Consider the following 12,253-nt stretch of genomic DNA (forward strand, 5'->3'; position numbering starts at 1 on the left):
GGACACAGTGGAGGGAGTGGATGTGGCTATGTGTGCATGTGTGTGATGCTTGCGTGGGTGCCTGTGGGATGTGTGGTGCTTATGTTTGCCTGAGCTTCCTTTGTGTGTTGAGGTGTGTGCATGCTGGTCTGATGGTGTGCTTGGGGTAGGCTGTGGTACAGGGGATTGGGTCTGGGTGGAGGAAGTTGGAGGGGGAGGCTAGAGACAGGGACAATGGCTGCCATCAGTGCTGAGGCCGGAGTCTGAAAAGCTCGCTGAAGGGCTGCCTGACTAGAATGAATGCCCTCCAGGAATGCATTTGTTTGTTGCAACTGCCTCTCTACACCCTGGATGGTATTCAAAATGGTAGACTGCCCAATAGTGAGGGACCTGAGGAGGTCAATGGCCTCCTCACTGAGGGCAGCCGGGGGTGACTGGGGCAGGGTCTGAGGTGCCTGGGGCGAAGGAGATGCCCACCCTCCTGGGTGAGCGGGCATAGGGCAAAGGCTGAGGGGCTGCTGGGAGGGCGGTGCTGGAGGGGGGGTGGCAGCTGTACCTGTAGATGCGGGGGGCACAGATGGGGCCGCCACCACAAGGGAGCTCCCATCAGAGGACGAGTCTGTATCACTGGTGTCAGCTCCTGTCCCTGCCGTGGAGCTCCCCTCGCCCTCAGTCCCACTGGTGAAATCAGACTCCGTTGTCTCGCCTTCCAGGGCCATGTGGGATGCAGCTCCCTCCTGCTCCGGTGCCACTGCTCCTCCGCCTGATGATGCTAATGCACACATGTACAGGGAGACCACAAAAAGGGGGGGAAGACAGAAGAAAGACATGTTCAGTGCATGCATTACCGCTACAGTTGGCGGACACGACAGACACAGAAGCCCCCTGCACTACGCTGCGCACTTGGGGTCCACTATACAATACCTGGGACATGGCCTACAAAGCTATGGCCGATATCTGCTCACATGGATGTCACAGGAGCCTGACTAGGTGTAGTTGTCACTGTACCCAGGTGGGGTGGGGTGTCACAGGGTCTGCCTGAAAAAGGGGACTTAACTAGCACACTCGCCCTGGCCTAGGGAAACACACAGCCCACTTTCCCCACCCAGATACCTCACTGCACGCTGAATCAGCAGAATGAGTGTGTACTCACTGCCTTGTTGCTGCTGTGATGCCCTCAAGCGCCCATCCAACTCCGGGTATGCCACCACCAGGATCCTGAACATCAGGGGGGTCATGGTGCGATGGGCACCCCTCCCACATTGGGAGGTCATCCCCAGCTGGGCCTCCGCCATCTTCTTGCTCCAGTAGTGAATGTCCTCCCATCTCTTACGGCAGTGGGTGCTTCGTCTGTGATAGACCCCCAGGGTCCGGACGTCCTTGGCGATGGCGCGCCAAATATCCTTTTTCTGGTGGGCGCTGACCTACATGAATTGTACAGGGGAAAAAGAGAAGTTATTACCAAGTGCACCGTCACAGTCATTGGCCCGCATCCCTATCCTTGCCATGTGGCACATGCACTCTCCGTTGTTTCATGCACGCCTCATTCTCCCCACCCCTATCTTTCATCTGCACCACTTCACACAGGCATTGCACATATAGCATGCACCCAGTGTACTTACCTGTTTGTCTGGAGGACCGTAGAGTAGCGTGTACTGGGGGAGGACCCCATACACGAGTTTCTCCAACTTCTCCGTGCTGAAGGCAGGGGCCCTTTCCCCAGTCGAACAAGCCATTGTCTCTTCCAGACTGAGGTCACAGCAGCACTTGCAGTGTAGGTCCTCTCTCTCCTGTCGAAGATCAGGTATCGAGTGATTGAACAGATAGAAAATGGCGGTCACGTCCGCGGCAGTGCGTACCATAACCGCCGGCGTACATCGTCATTGGCTCCTGGGACCCATAGGGTCCAATGTTAACCAATGTAGAATTGCAGTAAGCTGTGTTTAAGTACCACTGAGTTGGTTGACTCTGTGTTCGCTGTTGTCTTTCATAGGCACAGTCCGCTGGGACATGTGAGGAGATGGCGGCATCCTCCGGTGTACAGGCCGCTGGTGGACCTGTCGACAATGGAGAAAAGACATGTGATCATCACCTACAGGCTTGATCGAGCCACAATCCTGTAACTGTGTGCCCAGTTGGAGCCAGACCTGATGTCAGCTATCCACCATCCCGCAGGAATCCCCCCTCAAGTGCAGGTGCTGTCAGTACTCCATTTCCTTGCAAGTGGGTCATTTCAAACAACAGTGGCCATAGCATCAGGGATGTCCCAGCCTATGTTTTCCAACGTGTTGTCCAGAGTGTTGTCTGCCCTGCTGAAACACATGCGCAGCTACATCGTTTTCCCTCAGGTGGAGGATTTGCCTACAGTGAATGGTGACTTCTATGCCCTGGGACAAATCCTCAACATCATAGGTGCCATTGATGAGACACATGTGGCCTTGGTCCCCCCACGCAGGAGTGAACAGGTGTACAGAAACCGGAAGAGTTATCATTCGATGAATGTGCAGATGGTGTGTTTGGCAGGCCAGTACATCTCCCATGTTAATGCCAAATTCCCTGGCTCAATGCATGACGCTTACATCCTGCGGAATAGCAGCATCCCTTCTGTGATGGGGCAACTCCAGAGGCACCGTGTGTGGCTATTAGGTGAGCACCTGGAAGCAAGTCAGTGGGAATAGTTGTCTGGGTCTGGGGATATCCTACAGTGTGTGTCTAACAGTTGTCCCTCGCCATTTTCAGGTGACTCTGGTTACCCCAACCTGTCATGGCTACTGACCCCAGTGAGGAATCCCAGGACAAGGGCAGAGGAACGCTACAATGAGGCCCATGGGTGAACTAGGAGGATTATAGAGCGGACCTTCGGCCTCCTGAAGGCCAGGTTCCAGTGCCTCCATATGACAGGTGGTTCCCTATTCTGCTCACCAAAGAAGGTGTGCCAGATCATCGTGGCCTGCTGTATGCTTCACAACTTAGCTTTGCGACGACAGGTGCCTTTTCTGCAGGAGGATGGTCCAGATGGAGGTGTTGTGGCAGCTGTGGAGCCTGTGGACAGTGAAGACGAGGAAGCAGAAGAAAAGGACATCGACAACAGCAACTCGGTGATCCTGTAATACTTCCAGTGAGACACAGGTAAGAAGACAAAACTGCATACTACATGTACTTTAACACTACTACCTCTCTACTGTCTGTCCTTTTCACCCAGTGTATGGTCACTGAGTTGTCACTTTCCCTTACGATTTCACAGATGGGGGTCCCACAGTGCAACATCTGCTTTGTTTCCTCATGGACTAGAGCTGTGTGATATACCTATACATAGGTATGTTGACATTACAATTGAAAGAGCATTTTGTCACTGTAATTGCTAATACACTATTTCGAAATCACAGACAGACTCCAGATTGTTTTGTGCTTTAAGGGTGTTTATTTAAGTGCTCAAAATTGGAGGGTGCTGTAAAATGGTGAGGGGTGATGGTGGAGGAATGTCCATGGCAGAGTCCAGTCTATTAGTCTCACAGGTGCATTGCCCAAAGGGGCATAGGAAGTGGAGCTGGGGCAGTTTGAGGATGGACAGGGTGACAAGGTGGGACAAAAGGATGACATTCAGGGCGGTCTCATTTCTTGGCATGGGTCTTGGCATCATTCTCTGTCTTTGTCCTGGATCTCAGGGACCGTTTGCGGGGTGGTTCTCCATATGCAGGGACTGGGGTGCTGGTGTGGTTGTCCTGTGGTGTGCCTCCTGTCCACTGGCGCCGGCAGAGGAGGTGGGCAGTTCATCGTCCAGGCTAGTGTCAGGGGCCCCTTGTTGTGCCAAAGTGTCCCTCCTGGTGTTGAGGACTTCCTTCAGCACCCCTACGATGGTGCCTAGGGTGGAATTGATGGATCTGAGTTCCTCCCTGATGCCCAAATACTGTTCCTCCTGCAGCCGCTGGGTCTCCTGAAACTTGGCCAGCACCATTGCCATCGTCTCCTGGGAATGATGGTATGCTCCCATGATGTTGGAGAGGGCCTCGTGGAGAGTCTGCTCCCTGGGCCTGTCCTCCCCCTGTCGCACAGCAGCCCTCCCAGTTCCCCTGTTTCCCTGGGCCTCTGTCCCCTGAACGGTGTGCCCACTACCACTGCCCCCAGGTCCCTGTTGTAGGTGGGGTGGTGGGTTAGCCTGGGTTCCCTGTAGTGGTGGACACACTGCTGATTGACGTGTCCTGGGGACAGAGGGATGGGCCTGCTGGGTGGGTGCTGTGCTGGTGTTTCCAGAGGGGGGAAGCTCTGTGATGGCCTGTGACTGTGTGAGGGAAACCGACTGTCCCAAGGTCCCAGGTGGGCCGGGCTGGTCGTCTAGATCCAGTTGGACAGAGCTGCTGTCATCACTGTGGGCCGCTTCTGCTGGTGGTGTGGACATGTGTGGACCCTCCTGTCCGGTGACGTTGGGTAGGGGTCCTGCAAGGGTGTAAAAGCATGATTATTGCATCTGGGTGTATCATGGTGTGCAATGGGTGGGTGACAGTGTACCCCAGTGCTTGCATTCCTGAGGGGGACCTTGTGTGATGATGGTTTAGGGGGTGTATGGGTATGTGTCGTGGCCATGCATTGGTGATGGGTGTCCATGCTTTGTTGTTGCATGCAGGGCTTGGTGTTGGGATGTGTGGTTTGTGATATTGGGACATTTGTGAGGAGTAGGAGTGATGGGGGTGAGGGTGGAGGTATGTGATGGCATGCAGGTAGGGTGGGGGATATAGTAGTTAAGGTTTGACTTACCAGAGTCCATTCCTCCAGCTACTCCTTTGAGGCCCTCAGGATGCAGAATCACCAAGACTCCCATGTTGTTAGTTGTGGGGGAGGAGGTGGGGGTCTACCGCCAGTCCTCTGAACCTCAAGGTGGTGTCTGGAGACCACGGAACGCACCTTCCCCCGTAGGTCGTTCCACCTCTTCCTGATGTCATCCCTATTTCTTGGGTGCTGTCCCACTGCCTTGACCCTGTCCACTATTCTGCGCCATAGCTCTATCTTCCTAGCTATGGAGGTGTGCTGCACCTGTAATCTGAATAGCTGTGGCTTTACCCGGATGATTTCCTCCACCATGACCCTGAGCTCCTCCTCAGAGAACCTGGGGTGTCTTTGCCGTGCCATGGAGTGGTGTGGGTGATGTGTGGGGTGGTGTGTGTTGTTATATGTGGGGTGATATTTAGTGGTGTGTTGTGTGGGGTGCGTGGATGGTATGTGGGTGATGGTGTTGTGTACCTATGGATGATTGGTTGTAGATTGTAGTGTCTCTCTCTGGCCTTCTTTCGTTTGTGGGTGATGTGGGTGTGTGTTTTATATTGTATTCGGTGTGTGGGAGTGGTGTGTGTATGTGTATCAGGTGTGTGTATTTGGAATTGTCCACTGTGGTAGTGTTTTGTAAGAGTGTGTGTATTTTGAACGCGGCGGTGTGTACCGCCAATGGAATACCGCGGTTGAAAGACCTCTGCGTGGATTCGTGGGTCGTGATAGTGTGGGCGTATTCCTGTTGGCGTGACGGTGGAGGTTTTGTTATCGCCAGTTTATCACTGACCTTTGGTGTGGCGGACTTGTGTGTGTCTCAATTTTGGCGGATTCCGAGTTGTGGGTCATAATGGCTGTGGCGGATTTCCGCGGCCATGTCGGTGTGTTGTTGGTCTTCTGCACGGCAGTAGGCAACTTTTAGCGCCAATGTTGTAATGAGGGCCTTGTTGTATTCACAGTATCAATAACACCCTCCGAAGAGTAGCTCAAAACAAATCTACAAAAATACTTGAGATTTTTATAAAAATTTTAAGACCAAGATCATCAATATATGGTGAGTACTTCTTGTGTTATAATTTTTCAAAGTTTAGAAAATGATCTGTTTTTGTGCGTAATTACACACCATAGGAAACAATAGAAGAACTTTAAAAATGCATATAGAACTAGACAATGCTCTCACAAATGTCACCTTAAATTTTTAGGTCAAGGTTGTCGAGGTGTCCAAAGACGGAGAATGTCGGGTGGTTACTGGTTTAAGCGAGAGAAGGAGCTGAAGGTCTTGAAGCTGGAGCCCAAAGGAGAAGGGGACCACTTGGAAACACACTGCAAAGTTGATCTTAAAGGTAAGTCCGGTGGGGCCCCGGAGGGTGGAGGTTGCAAGGGGTTAGGGACCCTTAGAACACAGCTGGTTGGTCAATGCAAGGGCCAGGGAGGACGGGTGTAGCACAGTTAGGTCAGCCAGGATTTGGGCATATTATGGTCCTTGGAGTTAGAAGCAGATGACTTTGAGGGTGAATTGCAGGTCAGCAGGGCCACTGTGGGGGGTGATTCTTGGGTGTCCTAAAGTTCCTCGGCTGGTGCTTGCTTCTGGGCTTTTGGGAGTACAGAGTGGACTTTGCTTCTAAGTTTCCGATGTTTACTACTACTGCGGGGTCCGGTACCCCCCGGTAGTAGTAAACCAAAACCCTGCACGGTTGCAGGGCTTATCCTTAAGGGCTGTTGTATGGAATTTAGCTGAGCTGCTGGGTCCAGGTTGTTTGTTAGCAGCTGGTCACTTCATTGGACTTCACAGGTTCTTGCCTTCTGGGTGCAGGAGAGTGATACCTTCAGTTAAAGGGAGGTTCTTGGCAATTTTTAGAAGGATGGAGGTGCTCTAGGTTTTTGTAGAGCCCTTCAGGTTTCCAGACAACACCCCAGTGATAAATGTCAAAACCTTGGACCAGCAGGCAGGGTTTGGTGCCTTTTTCTTTGTTAAGCTGGACTTCAGTTCTCGTGCCTTGGGTCTTCTTTGTTCGTGGTCTTATTGTGTCCATCAGAACTAATCTCTTGGTCTAGGGATGCCATCAAAATACATTTTAGGAGGAGTACCTGGTAGTGGCAAATGGGCCACATACCTTAGGGTGGCTACACCCACTAAGTGACCATTTCCTGTGAGAAGGGGTTACGTCCCTAACCTTAATTGGCTATTTTCCTACTATGCAAGATGAAGGAAATAGAAATTGAGTGGTGTAAGAAAACAGGGCTGATTTCAGAGCCCCCCTAACTTATTGCCCCCATTTTTCACTTTTTGCTGGTGTTTTCCTGACTCTGATGGTGCCCTGGGTACTGCTAACCAGTCCCAGGGTCTATAATCTGTGTAAGATTAGTTTGCAAATTGGGCTAATTATAATTGGCTATGTCAACCTACCAATAAGTCCCTAGTATATGGTAGGGCACATAGGTTTAGGGACCCCAGCATAGGTAGTGCACCAACAGGTGCACTGCTGAGGTGCCCAGTGTCTTTCTAAAAGCACACCTGCCTTGCTGGCTGCTTTTCAACTACAGTGATATGCAAAATCGATTTTGGAATTAAAAGTACTTCCAAAGTCTTAAACTACCTTATCTTTACAAATAAGTCACCCCTAAGGTGTGCCCTGTGTGCCCCTAGGGTTGTGTGTCTTGTAAGTATAAGCAGGGACCTTAGAATATAGTTTTATAAGCCTTGCTGAGGTAAAAAAGCTAAGTTTATTTTTCCCTCACTGTAGTGAATGCCCTCCATTGCTAAAATGGGGAGACTTTATTTTAATTAATAAAGTCTCCTTACGTGTCAAATACCTCGAGTTTGGTATCAAATTAATTCTTATATTAAATCCCACAACTTACAATTGTTGGACTTAATATAACTAGTTCAGGTAAAGAGTTTTAAAACTACCTGGAAGTTGCCAACTTCAGCTCTGTAGTGCCCTTCTCTGATTGGCCAGCCTCTGGCAGCCTGGCCAGACTGCCTTGATGAGGTGTGAAGTGGCCTGGGCTGAACACAAAAGATGTGCTTGGGGTAGGAGATCTGCCTCAGCAGATGGAGAAGCAGGAAGGGGGGAGGGCGGCCAAACTGGTCTTCAAAGGCAGGGAAGGACTTTTGGAGCAGCCCAGCACCTATCTCTCATCCTGCAACCCCAGACAATTAGGTGCCTTCTTTCTTGATTGGATTAGGAGAAGGCTGTGTTTGGGATTTTTAGCCACACCAGTGGGTGGGCTCAGCCAGATTGTCACAGTGCCCTTTCCTTGGGATCTGCACGCCGCCGAGCAAATGGCCCACCTCCCGGCGTCACCAACTCAGAAAGTTATTAGAACACGGAGTATTGATGAAGCCAAGCGGGGGAAGGGAAATTAGGATCGGGAACTGCAGGGAGAGAGATCTGAAAAGGAAAATGGTTAAAACAGATATGTATTACTCATTTATAACAGCATTAACGTGTAATTATACTCTTAGACAAAGGCATCTCCGTGGTTGCGAGTCGAGACCCTTAAGAACTGGATGTGGCCCTTCTTTGAATCATAAAGCAAGAACATTAACTCGCAATTATACCTATGAACAAAGGCGTCCCTACAATAGCAGTTTGAGACCCTTATGGATAGGGCGTGGCCCTTCTTTGAATCATAAAGCAAGAACATTAACTCGCAATTATACCTATGGATAAAGGCGTCCCTGCAATAGCAAGTTGAGACCCTTATGAAAAGGGCGTGGCCCTTCTTTGAATCATAAAGCAAGAACATTAACTCACAAATATACCTATGGACAAAGGCGTCCCTGCAAGAGCAAGTTGAGACCCTTATGGATAGGGTGTGGCCCTTCTTTGAATCATGAGGCAAGAACATGAACTCACAACAAACCTATGGACAAAAGCGTCTCTGCAATAGCAAGTTGAGACCCTTATGGATAGGGCTTGGCCCTTCTTTGAATCATGAGACAAGAACATGAACTCACAACACACCTATGGACAAAGGCGTCTCTGCAATAGCAAGTTGAGACCATTATGGATAGGGCGTGGCCCTTCTTTAAATCACGAGGTAAGAACATGAACTCACAATATACCTATGGACAAAGGCCTCTCTGCAATAGTAAGTTGAGACCCTTATGGATAGGGTGTGGCCCTTCTTTGAATCATGAGGCAAGAACATGAACTCACAATATACCTATGGACAAAGGCGTCTCTGCAATAGCAAGTTGAGACCCTTATGGATAGGCGTGGCCCTTCTTTGAATCATGGAACAAGAACAACTGGTAAAATCATGATACCTCAGGATGGCATGAGGTTTAGGCAAAACTGGGTATGATCCTTCTCTGAATCATAGAACAAGAACAATTGGTAAAATCATGATACCTCAGGATGGCATGAGCTTTAGGCAAAACTGGGCGTGGCCCTTCTCTGAATCATAGAACAAGAACAATTGGCAAAATCATGATACCTCAGGATGGCATGAGCTTTAGGCAAAACTGGGCGTGGCCCTTCTCTGAATCATGGAACAAGAACAATGATCGAGCAACAATTATACTTTTCACCCCAAGAACATCCAGTCTCTGCATTGGGGTTTCAACAAGGCTTAAACATGTATTTCACAAATCACACGTCCAAAAGAATGAACTACAGCTTGCTTTCTATTCGTGAATAAAGCGCCTTCATTTTGGTAACTGAAAATGCTTTTCACTTCAAGGCCTTAAGCGATTTCCTCCTTGTGTTTGAAACGCTTTCTCTAATCCCAGAAATGCTTTGAGCTTCATGCTTTGAAGCGCTTTGCTTTACATGTTTGAAACGCTCTCTCTTAATGCCTAAAATGCTTTGGCCTTCGTGCTATGAAGCACTTTGCTTTCCATATTTGAATCGCTCTCTCTTAATGTCTAAAATGCTTTGGCCTTCGTGCTTTGAAGCACTTTGCTTTCCGTGTGTGAAACACTCTCTCGTAATGTCTGAAATGCTTTGGCCTTCGTGCTTTGAAGCACTTTGCTTTCCGTGTGTCAAACGCTTTCTCTTAATGTCTGAAATACCTTGGCCTTTGTGCTTTGAAGCGATTTGCTTTCCGTGTGTGAGACGCTTTCTCTTAATGACTAAAATGCTTTGGCCTTCGTGCTTTGAAGCGCTTTGCTTTTTGTGTTAAGGGGGCGCATTACTCATGTGGATTGAAGCGCTTTGATTGTCCTGCCAAGGGCGCTCCATTCGTGTGGTCCAAAGAAGACTTGCTTGTTTGAATAAAGGGGCGCTTTACCTTTGAAAGTAACAACCCCCTTCAAGAATTGGCTCATCAAGACCTTACCACTACGAGTATGACCTACTCGTATTTGAATTCACCATGGAACAAGGATGCTCTGGTTTGCTGACACTCTGCCATTCAGGAATCTGCTTTTCCTCAGAGGAACCTCCACGAGGTCTGACTGCATCAAGGTATTCAAAATAGTGAGCAATGTGCTTGGGTGTGGCTGGGCTTTATAGGGCTGTCACACCCCAAGATGGCCGCTGCCTCTAGAAACATGGGAATTGTAGTCCCTTCATAATATAGCACTGATAAGTGCATCTTGTCCACCAATGTCCTGACCCTGCAGCTACATGAGCTTTACCACAGGGCAGGCAATGCCGATGACCACTTCTAGAACAAGAGGGGATGACAAAAGGTGTGTATAAAGCGCCGCAAATACACTCAGCAGAGTCTCGGGCGGGACCTGGACCTCGCACAGCCTTATTCCTGACATAGATGTAAGCTCCAAAAATCACTTCCAGCCATGTTGGATTTTTGAAGAATGTTGCTCCCTGGGATTGATTTTTGTCACACTTCCCAGGAAGTGGTCATCAAAGGGGGAAGGAGCCTGCCTGAGACTCCCCTGCTTTCCCCCCATGAGCAAGGATAAATATGGCAGAGCTGCACCCATACCTCAGATCCCTACAAGGAACGAGACAAAGAAGAAGAAGGACTGCCCTGCTGGACCCCTGACCTGCACCTGTACACTGCACTCTGAAGGACTGCACCAGCTGCACACTTGGGCTTCACCACTGAAATGACTTTGCCTGTCTTCTACTGCCTCAAGAAGGGACCCTCTGTTAGCTACAGGTACAAAGGAGTTGCCCAGAGTCTCCTGCATCAAGTCCTGCAAGCAGAGCCAAGCTGACCAGCGTCCAGTGGTCATTTGAGGATTCTGACCAGGTGCATTCTGGGAATTGTGAGAATTGTAGTCCAAACTCCCAAGGAGCAACTCAGAGCTTCTGGAACCTTGGATTAAGCTGTGGACACTTGAAGGACCCAAAAAGGACATCTGGAAGAAGATCCAGACGGTTGGAGATGTTTGGAGCAACTCCATAACTTGAAGAGGTGTATTGTGGGAGTTGTAGTCCCAGACCTCAAGAGGCAAACCAGAGCCTCTGAACCCTTGGTTGGTGCTGTGGACCACTTTCCTGAATCAAGACACACTTCTGAAGTAAGTGTAACAGTGTTACCTCGTGGGTGGCCTGCACTCTGGACTTTGTCGCTGTCCAGTGTGACTTTTCTTTAACCCTTTGAGCGCTCCTTGCTTCTATGCTCTGAAAAACATGAATTTTTTTAACAAATTCATATCTCCAGGTCCCCTTACCTGAATTTAATCATTTTGGTGTCATTATAAAGATAAACATATAATCTATCTTTATAAATTGGTGTTGGATTTTTATTTTGTTTTGTGCTTTACTTATTTAATGTTTTGTGATTTTTTAATACTTTGCACACTTATCTCCTAAGTTAAACCTTGTGACTTGTTGCCAAGCTACCAAGGGTTGAGCTGGGTTTAATTTATTGAGATCTAACTGGACCTAAGTGGACGTTAGTGGCCTATTGATAGGTGTAGGTACTTATCTGCCCTTACCAATAATACACTTTCTAACAAGTGGTCACTTCGCCTGCCATACCTGAGGGGTGGTACAGGCTGGGAACAGCCACTCCTCCTATCCTTGCTAGGTTTCCTACCCTGTTTTCCCAGCTACAGTGGGGACAAAACCATTAGGCTGCCATCTGCTGCTGCCAGCAGAGGTGGAGGTCAGAATTAAAAGGCGGGCAATCTTTTGAAGCTGACTACTGGTGCATGGTGCCTGCCTGGGGGAGAAGGTGTAACATCTCCATCCAGGAAAGGCTTTGTGTTCTGGTTCTTGAGAGCACAGGCTCTTACCCCAGAAAGCCAGAATAGTGTCTGATGGTGGCAGGCTAGTTAGGTCCAGTCAGCAACCATGCCAGAGCTGTTGGGTTTTGCAGAGGGCACCTCTGAGTACATTTTATAATAAATCAAACTCTGGCATCAGTGTGGGTTTATTATTCTGAGTTGTTTGATACCAAACAACCTAGGGTTCAGAGAAGCCATTATGTAGCTGGGGAACTCCTAATGACTAGTGTCCAGCACATGCATTTGCTATGGCTTCTATGAACACTTATTATGTCTCAAGAATTAGCAAAGACACCATAGGGGCATATTTGCTTAGACACACATATGCCCTCACGTCCATTATAGTGCCCCCTGCCTTAGGGC

This window comes from Pleurodeles waltl, chromosome 3_1 (assembly GCF_031143425.1).
Source record: "Pleurodeles waltl isolate 20211129_DDA chromosome 3_1, aPleWal1.hap1.20221129, whole genome shotgun sequence".
Taxonomy (NCBI): domain Eukaryota; kingdom Metazoa; phylum Chordata; class Amphibia; order Caudata; family Salamandridae; genus Pleurodeles; species Pleurodeles waltl.